The 17,399-nt window shown below is 53.6% G+C and overlaps 1 protein-coding gene across 2 annotated transcripts in view; it reads left to right on the forward strand.

Moving 5' to 3' along the window:
* The first annotated feature begins 9,064 nt into the window (after positions 1–9,064).
* TTBK2 (tau tubulin kinase 2) overlaps positions 9,065–17,399 on the forward strand; it is a 447,781-nt gene continuing 439,446 nt past the window's right edge. The window contains exon 1 of one of the 2 annotated variants that reach the window (XM_069208911.1): positions 9,065–9,316. The gene's annotated coding sequence lies outside the window, so the exon portion shown is untranslated. The remainder of the gene's footprint in view (positions 9,317–17,399) is intronic. The other variant, XM_069208910.1, reaches the window with a different exon arrangement.

Raw genomic sequence — 17,399 nt, forward strand, 5'->3', positions numbered from 1 at the left:
TTGATAGGCCTTTCTAATGTGAAAGCCAAGCTATCAGCGTTTGCAATGCTCCTTTGGAAATCACTGTTTAAAAAACGAAAAGAAAAAATGAAAATACTGGAAGAAAAGCAAACGTATATCTTAAGGTATCTCGAAAACTGAACACTGACTAACTGACATGGTTTGCTATTACAATTTCATGCAAGAAACTCTAAAAACAATTTAAAAAGACTGTTGCCTGTTGATCCAGTTTAAAACTAACAGAATTCTCAAAATAATATAACAGTGCCAAGTGTAATAATTTAAAGGAAAATGCTTGACATTTACATACCACAAGATTCTGAACTAGAACAAATCAATCAATCAATCATGGTATTTATAGAGCGCGCTACTCACCCGTGAGGGTCTCAAGGCGCTAGGGGAGGGGGGGGTCACTGCTGCTCGAAGAGGCAGGTCTTGAGACGCTTCCGGAAAGCGAGGTGGTCCTGGGTAGTCCTGAGGTGGGCAGGTAGGGAATTCCACGTCTTGGCTGCCAGGTAGGAGAAGGATTTCCCTCCAGCGTTGGTTCGGCGGATGCAAGGGACGGCGGCAAGAGCGAGGCTGGTAGAGCGAAGTTGACGGGTGGGCGTGTAGAAGGCGAGGCGACTGTTGAGGTATTCGGGGCCCTTGTTGTGAAGGGCTTTGTGTGCGTAGGTGAGGAGCTTGAAGGTGATCCTTTTGTTAACGGGTAGCCAGTGCAGGTGATTCAGGTGGGCGGAGATGTGGCTGTGGCGGGGTAGGTTGAGGATGAGGCGTGCAGAAAAACGCCTCTGCATGCCTCATCCTCAACGTACCCCGTATGCGCTGAAGACGTTTCTGAAGTTTTGCGGTGGTTCCTGAGTATAGGGAGTTTCCGTAGTCCAGGCGACTTGTGACGAGGGTGTGGGTCACAGTTTTTCTGGTGTCGGCGGGGATCCAGCGGAAGATCTTTCGGAGCATGCGAAGTGTGTGGAAGCAAGAGGACGAGACGGCGTTGACTTGCTTGGTCATGGTGAGAAGGGGGTCCAGGATGAATACGAGGTTGCATGCGTGGTCTGAAGGGGTCGGTGCGGTGCCCAGGGCCGTGGGCCACCAGGAGTCATCCCCGGCGGACGGGGAGTTTCCGAGGATGAGGACTTCCGTCTTGTCTGGGTTCAGCTTCAGGCGGCTGAGCTTCATCCATTCGGTGACGTCTTTCATTCCATCTTGCAGGTTGGCTTTGGCGGTGGCTGGGTCTTTAGTGAGGGAGAGTATCAGCTGGGTGTCGTCGGCGTAGGAGATGATGTTGATGTTGTGTTTGCGAGCGATGTCGGCGAGGGGGCTCATGTAGACATTGAAGAGAGTAGGGCTGAGCGAGGAGCCTTGTGGGACGCCGCAGATGATCTCGGTGGGTTCCGAGCGGAAGGGCGGGAGGTAGACTCTTTGGGATCAGTCCGAGAGAAAAGAGATGATCCAGTCCAGGGCCTGTCCTTGGATACCGGTGGAGCGGAGGTGGGTTATTAGGGTGCGGTGGCAGACGGTGTCGAAGGCAGCCGAGAGGTCGAGGAGGATGAGGGCGGTTGTTTCTCCGTTGTCTAGTAGGGTTCGGATGTCGTCGGTGACTGTGATGAGGGTGGTTTCCGTGCTGTGGTTGGCCCTAAAGCCGGACTGGGAGGGGTCGAGCAGATTGTTGTCTTCGAGGAAGTTGGTCAGTTGCTTGTTGACGGCCTTCTCGATGACCTTGGCCGGGAAGGGGAGGAGCGAGATGGGGCGGAAGTTCTTTAGGTCGTTGGGGACAAATGCTTATGTCGCAGGAGAAGAGACATCTTATATCCAGTCACTCTAAGAAAATCGTCTGCCTCAGATGCAGGCTGAGTGGGTAAAGCTGCGCATGCCTCCCACAGCGCCATATATTCTGCCTTTATGTGCTAATTGAATAAGCTACTTACCTACGGTAACGTCTTACCTGGTGGAGAATTTATGTAGCAAAAGTTTCCTTGCCTTCTGTTATCCTACAGGAATCAGACTAGATCTGGAAATTTTTGAGCAATGCCCTTGCGCGCCGGTAGGTGAAGTTGTTCAGGTCCATGTCGCCTCACTGGCATAGTTCGCGCCAGAAGTGACATCTGCTGTGCCTAAATAGGCACCACCCGCAGCATGTTGAGCTCAGTTCTTGACTGTTTTTCCACACTAGAAGCATGGAACCAAGCTCTGGTGTAATGTGCCAAAGTGAGGTCTGAAGGATCTTTTTATATGATACGACAGTTTGCCGAACGGGAGGAGTTGGAGGGCTGGTAGGGGATTTACAACTAGATACAGCCTGTACCAAATAAGGGGTTACAGAGACTTCTAGCTGCAAATTCCTTGCCTTCGAAGAGATATTGAAGCAATCTATCCGCAGAGACGGGTTTGCAGACTGTTTAGACTAAAACATCCTGGAGGACCAAATGAGAAAATGCTCATCACGCCAGACCTAAGCAATAGCTGCCTGACAGACGTCCAGAACTGGGACCCTTTAGCTAACATAGTGGTCACACCTTAGCTCTGGTATAATAAGATGTTTCTTGGCAATTGCGTAACAGATCATAATACAAAGGATGATCCATCGAGAGATGGTTATTTTCTGAACTGCCCTTGTCTTCTTTGCCCTGCAAATCCAACAAAGAGTTGATAGTTTACCCGTGATTCTTTGTTACAATCAATGTAGCACGCTGTTTTTGGATCCAGGTGGCGGTGTCTCTCCTCTTCCTTGGTGGGATGGAGTAGTTGGGGGGAGGCTAGGCAGGGTGATGTTTTGCCCGACGTGGAAGGCTATGACTATATTTGTCAAAAAGGATGCCCTGGTTATAAGAACCAGCTTGTCTGGCAAGATGGAAGTGTATGGGGGGTTAACAGAAAGTGCTTTTAATTCACTAACCCTCCTGGCAGATCTTATTGCCACAAGGATGACATTTTTTAAGGTTAGGAGTTTTAGGGGCAGCTGTGCATTGGCTCAACAGATGAACATATGCTAAACGTTAGAACTAAATTCAAGTCCCATTGGGGCATAATGAATGGCGTAGGAGGAAACATATGCTTCAAACCATTAAGGAATCTAGCCATAACAGGTGTCTTGAACAGGAAGGGCTGGTCCGGCGTTGCCAGGAAGGTGGAAATGGAGGAAAGATATGCCTTAACCATGCCCAAAGCCAAACCTTGCTGGGTAAGAGGTAGAACAGACAAGAGTGCAGACAGAGGATCAACAGATTTAGTTGTACACCAAGCCCTGTCAGGATCCATATATCCTTTTAGTGAAGGGGCACTTGGCTGCTAGAATGACATCACACACTTTGGGAAAGAGATCAAACACCCTTCACTGTCACCGCTCAATCTCCATGCATGGAGATGTAGAGTGTACAGGATCAGGTGGGGGAACCTGCCATGCTGCTGCAACAGGAGATCCTCCCGAGAGGGCAGCTTGATCAGGGGACAGATGCCCATGCTCAGGAATTCGAGATACCATATTTTCCATGCTCAATTGGGAGCCACTAAGATGACTTGAGCCCAGTCATTGTTGATCTTCTTAAGAACTCAGGACAGGAGTGGTATCAAAAGAAAGGAGTATAGGAGTCTTGAGTTCCACTCAAGATGAGATGCGTCTCCAAGCGAGAGGCACGCAGAAGTGCTGACATTGCCAATTCTTGGAGGAGGTGAATAGATGTAAACAAGGATCTTCCCAATCTCTGAAGAGTTCCTTCACCACCTCCGGGTGAAGATGCCATTTGTGATCCGCAAGGCATTGATGGCTGAGTTAGTTTGTTCTGGGATTCAGAGAGCCCACCAGGTGTTGAACCACCAGGAATATGTCCTGACATTCCAGCCATGCCCAGAGACACAGGGCCTTTTGACAAAGGGTCCTCAAACCCACCCCACCCTGTCCTGCTTGTTACAATACCACATGTTGGTGGTGTTGTTTGTGAACACCTGAACTAGCCTTTTCTTGATACAAGGAAGAAAGGTGTTCAATGCCAGTGGAATTGCTCTCAGTTCCAACAGGTTGACAGGTTGATGTGGAGCTGAGACTCCACTGGAAACCAGTGTCCTCTGATCTCCACCTCTCTCAGATGGCTGCCGCAACCCAGGAGTGACGCATCTGTCACCACTGTGAGCTTTGCGTGGGGAAGTGAGAGGAGTCTGCCGCTGGCCCAATTGCTGTCCATGTACCACCACTCTAGGTCTTTTGCAGTTCCCTCAGGGATCTTAACGAGGTCTGGTGAGTTTCTCTGATGCATTGCCCACTGGGTCTTTAAATCCCACTTCAGAGCCTACATATGCCTTTGGGCATGTTTTAAAAACAGGATGCAGGAGGTCATAAGGCCCAGCAGCTTCAGAGTTAGTCTCACCAAAATTCAGGATGGAGACCGAAACATCAGAATTATAGCCTGAATATCCTGGACTCGCCACTCCAAAGGATAATCCCAAAACTGCACTGTATCCAGAACAGCTCCGATGATAGTGAGTGTCTGAGAGGGAGTCAGGTGTGACTTTGGTACGGTGATGGTGAATCCCAGTGAATGCAGGAGGTCTGTCACAGTCTGGAGGTTGGAGAGAACTGCCTGTGGCGAGCCTGCCTTCAATACCCAATCATCAAGGGAGGGGAAGACTAGGATCCCTGATCTCCACAGATGTGCTGTAACCACTGGCATCACCTCGGTGAACGCCTGAGGGGCTCTGGTAAGGCCAAAGGGAAGCACAATGAACTGATAGGGCTCCTGGCCCAGCGTGAACCGCAGGTAACATCTGCGGGAAGGCAGAATAAGGATGTGGAAATACAAGTCCTGCAAGTTGAATGCTACCATCCAGTCTCCAGGGTCGTGGGCAGATAGGACCCAAGCCAGAGTGAGCATCTGTAATTATTTCCTTTTACAACAAGTAATTGTGAGGGTGCACGTCTAGGATGGGATGGAGGCCTCCGTTCTTCCTAAGCATCAGATTTTAGCGGGAATAGCAATAATGGCCTATTTCTGCTGCCAGCAGCATCTCAATGGCTCCTTTGGTCAGAAGGGCCAGTACTTCTTGCCCCAAGAGTGCAAGGTGTTTCTCTGTCAGCCGATTAGGGGACAGTGGAAGTGGCACCGGGGTCTATTGCAAAGAGAATGTATAATCCCGCTGGACACTCTGAGGCACCCATTGTCTTGAAGTGACCTGCCAATAGGGCAGATGGTGCCAGATTCTGCCATCATCCAGACACCCATGCTGGATTGAGGGTATGTTAAGGAGGCATTGACTGTGGGGCTGTCCCAAGAGGCAGTGAACTGGGCAGACCTCTGGCTTTGGGCCCCACAAGACTTGTAGGAGCTGCGTCCATGGCCACCAAAGGACTGTGCATGCTGGCCGCTATGGCTTGGCGGAAATGGATGTGTCTGATAATCCCGACTGTATTCATGGAAAGCGTAATGCAGCTTTCGTAGGGCCAATGTGAGCCCCATGACCTGGCAGTGGACCTACTGTCTTTGAACCTTTCCAAGGCCAAATCCACCTTATCACCAAAGAGGTGATGTCCTTCAAAGCGCATATCTATAGGGGATGCCTGAACATTCCTCGAAAAGCCAGTATTCCTCAACTAGGCATGACATTGGAGAACCATTGTTGAAGCAATGGCTTTGCCCTGTGAGTCGGTCGTATCCAACAGGCATCTGATTGTAAAATCGCTGCATCTCTTTCATCAGATATAGCTTGCAAGAGTATGATCTGAGCCTCATCCAGAACCAGAGGCAGCACTTGGGCAACCGTATCCCACACAGCTAGGGAATAACAACAGCCCAATAAGCATGTGGTGTTCACGGACTGCAGTGCCAGGCTGGCGGAAGAGAAAATCCTCTTCCCGAAGGTATCCATCCTCTTCGATTTCCTATTGTGTGGTGTGGTAAGGAATGTGCTGGGATTTATCCAGGAGCTTGAGGCCTGGACCACCAGGCACTCAGAGGTGGGGTGCTGGGAGAGGAAGGCTGGATCCCATGGACTGGGGCTATGAAAGCAAGCAATATTCCTGTGCAAAAGAGTTCCTGTGCAGGGCTTGCCCCAGGCACCAGCAGGACATCAGCGAGGGCTTCATTAAAGGGTAATAAGGGCTCTGAAGAAGAAACCCTGGGCTAAAGCACCGCTGGCGACGTTAGTCTTGACCTTGACCATGGGCAGTGTTAGGTCCATGACCTCAGCCACCCTCCAGACCACCTTCACAAAAGAAACCCCTTCTTCTGTACCCACTGTGGTAGTTGAGAGGAGTCTAGTGAGGTGTCCAGACCACTGGTGTCCATGAACTCTGCTAGAGGGGTCAGAGTAGTCATAGGTATCCTCAGATCCCCTCCATTCATGTTTTTCAGTGGGCCATTAAGGCAAATAGGGCTCCATCTCCAATTCAGGCCATGTGGGCCTGGTTGGCACCGGATACAACATTGTGCGATGACAGTCCAACTCTGTATCAGAGTTTGGAATCACAATGGGTTTGACTCCACTGAGAACAGCGCCAGTGGACCATTCTCGAACGGATCGTAAGGGGTTGACTGTCACCAAGGGCGAGCCCGGCAGGGAATCTCAGTCGAAGACCTTCTCAAACCCATGGGGCCCATGCCTTCTCCAGAGCGGTTCAGCCGCCCAAAATTAGGCTCATGGCCTCATAAACGTCAGGAGCTTCATGGCCTTCTCACGCATGGCTTTCGGGTTCATAAACCCACACTCCACACCAGTGACATTTCCTCCTTTAGGGCAGAGGAGCGCCGCCCTACTTGCTGCAAGCGCAGCAGTAAACATAAATTAATAAAATGATCATTACCATTTTGTCATGATGTGCCGCCAGCCCACCACTGTTCTAGACTAAGAGTAAGGGCGGGGTGGGCATGGGGTAGATTCCTGCTTATTGAAAGCAGCAGGGGTGACTTGCCAAGCATAAAGTGCAGAGTGGGCATGTCAGATTGGATGGCTGTATGGCGACATGTGCACTGCAGACAGCACCAATCTGAGCTGTGTTGAACAGCAAGGAGATTGCAGACACAGGCCACTAGTGTCAAAAGAGGTGCTGGGTTAAACTGTTCTAACCAATCCTGCTGAAAACAGCATGACAGAAACTCCAGGATTGGTTAGGTTCACATTGGCTTTTGTAAGAAAGTCAACCACCTTATTTCCCTCCCTTTTGAACTTGGTGGCTCGGCTGCTCTCAGAACACACCCTCGTGATCTTGAGAGTAGACACCAGATGGCAGAATCTGTAAGTTTTTCAGCATTGCGCCACCACATCCTGTGATTCTGGGCAAATAATATCATGAATAAAAACAAGAATGAATGTGACTTTATAATGTGTAACTGGTGCTCCTGTGAAACCCTCCAACAGCTCCTGGTCGAGTTTGCGTTATAAAAATAAAAAACATGATGTAACACAAATTACCCAGGCCGCAAAGCATCGGAGCCCCACCACTTTTAAATGTCACCAGCTGCATGTAGGTGTCTCTTGTCCCAGAGTGGACATCCACAGATATCCAAGTATGTGTCTCCTGGTCCCAATGTGGACATCCACAGATATCCATGTAGGTGTCTCCTGGTTCCAGCATTGACATCCACAGGTATCCATGTAGGTGTCTCTGGTCCCAGCGTGGACATCCACAGGTCCAGGATTATGTGTCTCCCAGTCATATTGTAGTGCACTGCCCAAACCAGAGTATGTGCATTCCCTGTCCTGCTGACAATGCCTCCCAGCCAACAATGTGGCTGTCCATTTGTCCTAGTGTTGGTGCATTCCTTGGTCGTATGTCAGTGTATTTCCAGGACCCCAGGCATACATTCCTCTCATCAGTGTGTAAAGGTCCCCTTGTTCTGAGATCACAGTCTCCCAAAGGAATTGTCTTCCCATCCCAATGTATTTCCTCACATAGTGTCAGTCCATTTTCTTTCCCGGCACCGGTACCTTTCCTAGCTTCAATGTGTCCCCTATCACAGTGAGAATGTATTCCCCTTCACAGTATTGGTACATTTCCAAACCCATAAAAGCCTGCGTTTTTCCTGTTTCACTACAAGCAATTGCCCCTCTGTCTCTAGTGTTTGCGTGAGTATCTTCAAGGCCTGGTACTGGTGATTTGCAAAAGAGTCAAAAGTTGTAAAAACTATGATGTTATCATTAGCATAGTTTGTGGGTTTTCAACAAGGCTACCCTTGTGGTGTTCAAAGCTTGTTTATGTGCTATGCTAAAATTTGTATACGGATAATCAAAGGATCTTGGATGGTAGCAGTAGTACATTGATAATAAAGTGTAAATACTTTGTCTTGTTCATAGTCCTTCTTAGCAACTGCACCACTGTATACAATATGACTCCTTTCTCTGGTTCCATCCTGATTGCTTCCAATATTTCATGTCTTCTTGGTTCTCGCTCCTGGTACGTTTACTAGTACTCTAGCAAATAAAAACATTAATTAGCTTATCCGTCCTCCTTTATTTAAAGACATATTGCTATAAATACACTTTGCTAAACTAGGGAGTAAGTCAGTATTTATTATGCTAATGGAAAGAAAGCACGCACAAATGCTGCAAGACCTATTGGCTTTGTCATCGATCGCTGTATGGTGAATTTATAGAAATTAAAATACTTTAGGATACTCACTTTATAATCCATATAAAATAACATTTTAACTGCAAAGTGTTATACACTCACTATACAAAACTCTCACCTTAAAAGGAAAAAAGGATCATGTTTTAAAAAGAAGAAAAAAAGACACGCGGATTCGGACTTTCGCCGTCATTAATAAGCAATTTGACTGTGACTGACAGGATTCAGAGACCTTAGGAAGGAGCCGACACTTATTGAACGTAAAACTACAATTCCCGGCAGGCCTTCCTCTTTTCCCTCTACTGCGCATGGATACTGACCACTGTGACGCTTTACCCAGGTAACCGCGCTCTCTACCAACCTTGAATCCAGCAGCATTCAAAGAAATTTAGGGTGGGGAACAAATGCCCGGCGAAGACTCGCCATTTACAGATCGTGACGGACCGCCTTGCGCTCCAATCAGACTGCGGAATCGGGCTGGAGACGCAGAGGCCGTAGGCGTGACTGGGGAGGTGGGAGGCGCACGAGGGTAGGTTGCGCTGAGTCTTGTTGCGAAGGTAGGCTAGTGACGTCGCTTGTACCGCAGTGATGGAGCGGGGACGGTGGCAGGGGCGGCGGGGTTAGATGGGGAGAGGGACGTCCACGGGAGAATTATCTGGAAGGACCAGGGAGCTGTCTTCCCGAATGACCCGGAGGGCAATGAAAGGCCGCAGTCCTCTCGCCTGTCTGGGCTGAGGCTCCGCACGGGGATGCGCTGCCCACCTCCAGGTAAGGACATCTCCGTGTCCGCGCCCCTCACCCCCGACAGCATCACCCACCCACGGCGCAGCGTCACGGCAGGGTGTCTGATGGGAGGCCGGCAGTCGGATAGCGGTCTCCGAGGTCCTAGAATTAAATCACATGGGCGTGGAAGCCCTGTGACGAGCGCTGAACTTGGACCGGGGACGGGGAGGCTGTCACTCAGAGGAGTTCATCACTGGCACCTGCAGCCAGTCCTCCTGTGTGCACTGCTTCCCCTTCATGCGTGCCTGCCCCCAGGCAGTCTGTAACGCATCCCTGCTTTCAGCCCTGATACTGTGCATTGAATCCTCGAGACTTTGCGCCCCTTCGTGCAGACCTTTCCTCCTTCGTGCTCGCATTACTGTCTCCTTGTAGTGATGCTTGTATCCAGTCCTTTATCTGATTCTTCCACACTCCATGCATTGAGTTCATGGGGCTATGCGTTACATGGTGCAGTTCTTCCTTCAAGCAACCATTAATTCATTCTTGCATTCAACCCTTGATGCAGTTCTTCCACTATGCATTGTATTCCTAAGGCTTTGCATGCCTTCATGCAGTTATTCTTTTATGCAGTCCTTCCCTCCGCCATATACTCATTCCTTCACATAGGCCTTCGTTTATGCAGCCATAAATTCATTCTTGCATTCAGTCATTCATGCAGCTAGTGTACTCGCTATGCATTGAATTCGTACAGTATTTATACATTTTATGCATTGAGTTCAGATGCCTTGCGTTCCTACTTGCATCCCTTCATTCTTGCATTTCTTCTGTTTTGTAGACGTTAATTCATCATTGCATTGTCATTCCTGTAGTTATCCCAGCCTTTGTGGAGTTAATTCCTGTTGTTTTCCGTCCCTAGCCACACCCCCTCCTTCCTAAAGGTCCCCCTTTCATCCCTAACCCTTAATTCTGATATTTTTGCTTCCATCGTGCAGTCACCCCTTCTTTTGGCACTTATTGCTTCCTTCATGGTTTACTTCGTTTTGCAGTCGCTTCTTACTTCATGCATTCACTTCTTCATCTACTCCTTTCTTCCTGCAGTGATTCGTTTTTTCATGTTAGCAGTTGTTCTTATTACTACTTCCTCACACACACCTTTACTCGCACAGCCCTTCGCTTTTCCTCGTTGCTTCATCCAGTCCATCATTGCTCATCGTGCACTTTTTCCCTGATACGTATCTTCCTGCAGCCAATAATTCCTTATTTCTTTCTGGGATGCAGTCACCATTCCCTACATGCGTTAACTTCTTACCTGATGTTGCCTCTTATTGTTTCATGCAGCCGAGGCGTTCCCGTCGGTCATTCCTACATACATTAATTTCTCATTGATTCCTTTCCTTAATGCACTACTTGATTTAGAGCACTTCTTCCGTCGTGTGTACACGTGTGCCTTCTCCCAGACATTCACCCCTTTCACATTCACAGCCTTCTTGCCCTGATTCATGCGTGCTTTCGTCATCCGTGCATGTATTGATACATTAAACCCTTCCTCCCTTCTTAAGGTCTTCCTTGAGGTCTTCATTCCTTCAACAGTTTGTCCGTCGTGTACCCCTTCTTGGAGTTAATTCTTTAATTACAAACATGTCCTCGTATGTTTACAGTTGCAGTCATTGTTTAATTGTTATGTGTATATTTATTTCATTCGCGCATGTGTCTCTTAAGGTTTTTGTTTATTCAGTCACTCTTCTCGAGATCCCATTCGTTTTGGTTGTGTGCTCCCTTATTCGTTGTATCCACTCTGGGCAGTGTACTTGGGGTCACATAGGATGCCTTTGGGGCTTGTTCCCTGCATACGCCGCCTGTTTTCAGGCTGTCAGCCGCCCCTTTCCTTTTGTTATTCCTCGCATTGGCCAATTATCTGGCGTGTGCTTGCATTGTGAGCCCGTCCATTACCGTCAGTGTGCCTGCCATCTCCGCGCGGTGTTCGCCATTGTCACCCGGGGTATTTCCACGCTGGAGATGCTGCACGGCGGCTGCATCAGCATCCGAGCGCTGATAGGCCGGGTGAGCGGAGCTCTGGGGATTGCCAGAGTGCGTGTGTGCGTGCATCCCACCGCCTGCCACTCCTGATGTCTGTGTCAGGAGAGGGGGTGGGAGGGGACGAGGACAAAGATGGGCTTCCAGTCGCTAACCTTGAGGGTGTGTGCGGCGGCTAGCGCCTCGGCGGAGCCTGCGTCTGCAGAGAAGGCGCACCCCGCAGTGTACCACTCGCAGCGGGCAGCGCACTGCTGATCCACAGACGAGCGTGTGCTAAGCAGATGGCAAAGAACTGGGGGCCCTCACTTCGAAAGGGGAGGGGGGGTAGCATCGTTATGAGATGGCAAAGAACTGGGGGCCCTCTCTTCGAATGGGGGGTCTCGCTTCGTTATGAGATGCCAAGGAACTGGGGGGCCCTCGCTTAGAATGGGGGGGGGGGTCTCGCTTCGGTATGAGATGGCAAGAAACTGGGGGGCCCTCGCTTCGCTATGAGACGGCAAAGAACTGGGGGCCCTCGATTCGAACGGGGGGGGGGGGGTTGGCTCTTTCCGCTATGAGATGGCAAAGAACTGGGGGCCCTCGCTTCGTTATGAGTCCACTCCGGGGAGGGGGCTGGCTCATGTTTTGGAAGCAGGTAGCTGCACCCATCTTTAATTAAAAACTGAACATCCGAGCCGAGCGTTGCGTTGTTTGGAGGTTGATTTATTGAAAATAACATGGTGGGCTGTTCTGCAGTTAAACGTGGGTCCCTCGCACTGCGATTGCAGATTCAGCTTACAGAGACGAGATTGATCACATATGGTCCCCGTGCACGCTGCACTGTGCCTGTGTGGTGTTGTGGCCCGTGCACTGTGCCTGTGTGGTGTTGTAGCCCCACTCCATGCTGAACTGTGCCTGTGGGGTGTTTGGGTCTCCGTGGACTCTGCTGTGCCTGTGGGGTGTTTGGGTCCCCGTGGACTCTGCTGTGCCTGTGTGGTGTTGTGGCCCCCGTGCAGCCTGCGCTGTGCCTGTGTGTTGTTGTGGGTTGTGGCCCCCGTGCCTGCTGCACTGTTCCTGTGTGGTGTTGTGGCCCGCTGTGCCCATGTGGTGTTGTGCCCCCACCATGCACGCTGCATTGTCTGTGTGGTGTTGTGGCCCCTGTGCACGCTGCGCTGTGTCGTATTGTGGCCCCCCTGCACCTTGCACTGTGCATGTGTGGTGTTGTGGCCCCCTGTGCATGCTGCATTGTGTGTGGTGTTGTGGCCCCTGTGCATGCTGCACTGTGTGTGATGTTGTGGCCCCTGTGCACGCTGCACTGTCTGTGTGGTGTTGTGGCCCCCTGTGCATGCTGGTCTGTGTGGTGTTGTGGCCCCCCTGCGCTGTGCTTGTGTGGTATTGTGGTCCCTGTGCACGCTACACTGTGGCTGTGTCGTGTTATGACCCCCCCCCCTGCGCTGTGCCTGTGTGTTGTTGTGGCCCCTGTGCACGCTGCATTGTGCCTGTGTGGTGTTGTGACTCTGTGCATATTGCACTGTACCTGTGTGGTGTTGTGGCCCCGTGCACGCTGCACTGTGCATGTGTGATGTTGTGGCCCCTATGCACGTGCACTGGGTTGGCGCCCCTGTGCACGCTGCACTGTGCCTGTATGGTGGTGTTGTGGCCCGTGCACCCTGCGCTGTGCCTGTGTGGTGTTGTGGCCCCCTGCACTGTGTCTGTGTGATGTCTTGCCCCCCGTGCACATTACACTGTGGCTGTGTGGTGTTGTGGCTCCTGTGCGCGCTACACTGTGGCTGTGTGGTGTTGTGGCCCCTGTGCACCCTGCGCTTTGCCTGTGTGGTGTTGTGGCCCCCCTGCACTCTGCGCTTTGCATGTGTGGTGTTGTGGCCCTCCTGCACCCTGCGCTGTGCCTGTGTGGTGTTGTGGCCCCTATGCACGCTGCATTGTGCCTGTGTGGTGTTGTGGCCCTCCTGCACAGTGCCTGTGTGGTGTTGTGGCCCACTGCACTGTGTTTGTGTGATGTCGTGCCCGCCGTGCACATTACACTGTGCCTGTGTGGTGTTGTGGCCCCTGTGTGCGCTACACTGTGGCTGTGTGGTGTTGTGGCCTCTGTGCATGCTGCACTGTGGCTGTGTGGTGTTGTGACCCCCTGCACCCTGCGCTTTGCCTGTGTGGTGTTGTGGCCCCCCTACACCCTGCGCTGTGCCTGTTTGGTGTTGTGGCCCCTGTGCACGCTGCACTGTGGCAGTGTGGTGTTGTGGCCCTCCTGCACCCTGCGCTGTGCCTGTGTGGTGTTGTGGCCCCCTGCACTGTGTCTGTGTGATGTCTTGCCCCCGTGCACATTACACTGTGCCTGTGTGGTGTTGTGGCCCCTGTGCACGCTACACTGTGGCTGTGTGGTGTTGTGGCCCCTGTGCACCCTGCGCTGTGCCTGTGTGGAGTTGTGGCCTCTGTGCATGCTGCACTGTGGCTGTGTGGTGTTGTGGCCCCCCTGTGCTGTGACTGTGTGGTGTTGTGGCCCCCCTGTGCTGTGCCTATGTGGTGTTGTGGCCCCCCTGTGCTGCGCCTGTGTGGTGTTGTGGCCCCGCTGTGCCTGTGTGGTGTTGTGGCCCCCCTGTGCTGTGCCTGTGTTGTGGCCCCTTTGCACTGTGCCTGTGTGATGTTGTGGCCCCTGTGCACGCTGCCCTGTGCCTGTGTGGTGTTGTGGCCCCCCCTGCACCGTGCCTGTGTGGTATTGGGACCCCGTGCATGCTGCACTGTGCCTGTGTGGTGTTGTGGCGCCTGTGTGATGTTGTGGCCACTGTGGCTGTGTGGTCTTGTGGCCCCCCTGCTCTGTGCCTGTGTGGTGTTGTGGCCCCCTTGCACGCTGTGCCTGTGTGGTGTTGTGGACCCCCTGCGCTGTGTCTGTGTGGTCTTGTGGCCCCGTGCATCCTGCGCTGTGTCTGTGTGGTCTTGTGGCTCCCCTGCGCTGTGCTTGTGTGGTCTTGTGGCTCCCCTGCGCTGTGCTTGTGTGGTCTTGTGGCCCTGTGCATCCTGCGCTTTGCCTGTGTGGTGTTGGGGCCCCTGTGCATGCTGCGCTGTACTTGTGTGGTCTTGTGGCCCCCCTGCGCTGTGCTTGTGTGGTCTTGTGGCTCCCCTGCGCTGTGCTTGTGTGGTCTTGTGGCCCCCGTGCATCCTGCGCTGTGCCTGTGTGGTGTTGGGGCCCACGTGCTTGCTGCACTGTGCCTGGGTGGTGTTGTGGCCCCCGTGCATCCTGTGCTGTGTCTGTGTGGTGTTGTGGCCCCCTTGCACCCTGCGCTGTGCCTGTGTGGTGTTGTGGCCCCCCCTGTGCTGTGCCTGTGTGGTGTTGGGGCCCTGTGCATGCTGCGCTGTGCCTGCGTGGTGTTGTGGCCCCCGTGCATCCTGCGTTGTGCCTGTGTGGTGTTGTGGCCCCCTTGCACCCTGCGCTGTGCCTGTGTGGTGTTGTGGCCCCCCGTGCGCTGTGCCTGTGTGGTGTTGGGGGCCCCGTGCATGCTGTGCTGTGCCTGTGTGGTGTTGTGGCCCCCGTGCATCCTGCGCTGTGCCTGTGTGGTGTTGGGGGCCCCGTGCATGCTGCGATGTGCCTGTGTGGTGTTGTGGCCCCCCTGCGCTGTGCCTGTGTGGTGTTGTGGCCCTCGTGCATCCTGCGCTTTGCCTGTATGGTGTTGGGGGCCCCCCTGCGCTGTGCTTGTGTGGTGTTTTGGCCCCTGTGCATCCTGCGCTGTTCCTGTGTGGTGTTGGGGGCCCCGTGCATGCTGCGCTGTGCCTGTGTGGTCTTGTGGCCCCCCTGCTCTGTGCCTGTGTGGTGTTGAGGACCCCGTGCATCCTGCGCTGTGTCTGTGTGGTGTTGTGGCCCTCCTGCACCCTGCGCTGTGCCTGCGTGGTGTTGTGGCCCTCCTGCACGCTGTGCCTGCGTGGTGTTGTGGCCCTCCTGCACCCTGCGCTGTGCCTGCGTGGTGTTGTGGCCCTCCTGCACCCTGCGCTGTGCTTGTGTGGTGTTTTGGCCCCCATGCATCCTGCGCTGTGCCTGTGTGGTGTTGGGGCCCACCTGCGCTGTGCTTGTGTGGTGTTTTGGCCCCCGTGCATCCTGCGCTGTGCCTGTGTGGTGTTGGGGGCCCCGTGCATGCTGTGCTGTGCCTGTGTGGTCTTGTGGCCCCCCTGCTCTGTGCCTGTGTGGTGTTGGGGTCCCCGTGCATGCTGCACTGTCCCTGTGTGGTGTTGTGGCCCCCCTGCGCTGTGCCTGTGTGGTGTTGGGGCCCCCGTGCATGCTGCACTGTGCCTGTGTGGTGTTGTGGCCCCCCTGCTCTGTGCCTGTGTGGTGTTGTGGCCCCCCTGCTCTGTGCCTGCGTGGTGTTGTGGCCCCCCTGCGCAGTGCTTGTGGCCCCCCTGCACCCTGCGCTGTGTGGTGTTGTGGCCCCCCTGCTCTGTGCCTGTGTGGTGTTGTGGCCCCCGTGCATCCTGCGCTGTGCCTGTGTGGTGTTGTGGCCCCCCTGCTCTGTGTCTGTGTGCTGTTGTGGCCTCCCTGCTCTGTGTCTGTGTGGTCTTGTGGCCCCTGTGCACCCTGCGCTGTGTGGTGTTGTGGCCCCCCTGCACTGTGCCTGTGTGGTGTTGTGGCCCCCGTGCATCCTGCGCTGTGCCTGTGTGGTGTTGTGGCCCCCCTGCTCTGTGTCTGTGTGGTCTTGTGGCCCCCGTGCACCCTGCGCTGTGTCTGTGTGGTGTTGTGGCCCCCCCTGCACCGTGCCTGTGTGGTATTGGGACCCCTCTGCGCTGTGCATGTGTGGTCTTGTGGCCCCCGTGCACCCTGCGCTGTGCCTGTGTGGTGTTGTGGCCCCCTTGCACCCTGCGCTGTGCCTGTGTGGTGTTGTGGCCCCCGTGCATCCTGCGCTCTGCCTGTGTGGTGTTGTGGCCCCCCTGCTCTGTGCCTGTGTGGTGTTGTGGCCCCCCTGCTCTGTGCCTGTGTGGTGTTGTGGCCCCCCTGCTCTGTGTCTGTGTGGTGTTGTGGCCCCCGTGCATCCTGCGCTGTGTCTGTGTGGTCTTGTGGCTCCCCTGCGCTGTGCCTGTGTGGTGTTGTGGCCCCCCTGCTCTGTGCCTGTGTGGTGTTGTGGCCCCCCTGCGCTGTGTCTGTGTGGTCTTGTGGCTCCCCTGCGCTGTGCCTGTGTGGTGTTGTGGCCCCCCTGCTCTGTGCCTGTGTGGTGTTGTGGCCCCCCTGCTCTGTGCCTGTGTGGTGTTGTGGCCCCCCTGCTCTGTGCCTGTGTGGTGTTGTGGCCCCCCTGCTCTGTGCCTGTGTGGTGTTGTGGCCCCCCCTGCGCTGTGTGGTGTTGTGGCCCCCCCTGCGCTGTGCCTGTGTGGTGTTGTGGCCCCCCTGCTCTGTGCCTGTGTGGTGTTGTGGCCCCCCTGCTCTGTGCCTGTGTGGTGTTGTGGCCCCCCTGCGCTGTGCCTGTGTGGTGTTGTGGCCCCCTTGCACCCTGCGCTGTGCCTGTGTGGTCTTGTGGCCCCCGTGCATCCTGCGCTGTGCTTGTGTGGTGTTGTGGCCCCCGTGCATCCTGCGCTGTGTCTGTGTCAGGCTCTAGACTGAGATCCGGCAGCCTGCGGAGGCATCGCCGGTAGCTGGCAGTGTGCCAGTCTGCAGAGGGCTCCATTGGCCCGGGTGGTATTTTGCGTATCTCCGGCTGATAGTGACTAAGGTCAGTCATCCCGCGGGGATAGGACAGCTCTCCCGCTCTCTGCATCTGTCACACACGGGCCATCCGGGGGACAAACGCTGCTGTCACAGCGCCGAGGCTGCAGCAACGGCTTCTAGTCGCGCTGCTGGATGTGTTGCTGAAAACATCCGTAGTAACACGAGGCCGTCCTTCGTGTACCGAGCTTTGTTTTTCATAGGTTCGTTCCTGCATGTGATATAAAACGCTCAGGGTTAAGCAAGGGCCTGTGTGGTTGCTTGGAAAACGAATCAATGCTTTAATACTATATTGGAAATGTCTTCGCGCCGTGTTACAAAATGAGAGTATGTATTTTATCCACGATGGAAACCTGGTTCTGAAATTTAGAGCAGACGCATGCGGGGCTGGTGCGGTACCTTCCCTCGCCGCCTTTTCATTGC

Source organism: Pleurodeles waltl, chromosome 9 (assembly GCF_031143425.1).
Source record: "Pleurodeles waltl isolate 20211129_DDA chromosome 9, aPleWal1.hap1.20221129, whole genome shotgun sequence".
NCBI lineage: Eukaryota > Metazoa > Chordata > Amphibia > Caudata > Salamandridae > Pleurodeles > Pleurodeles waltl.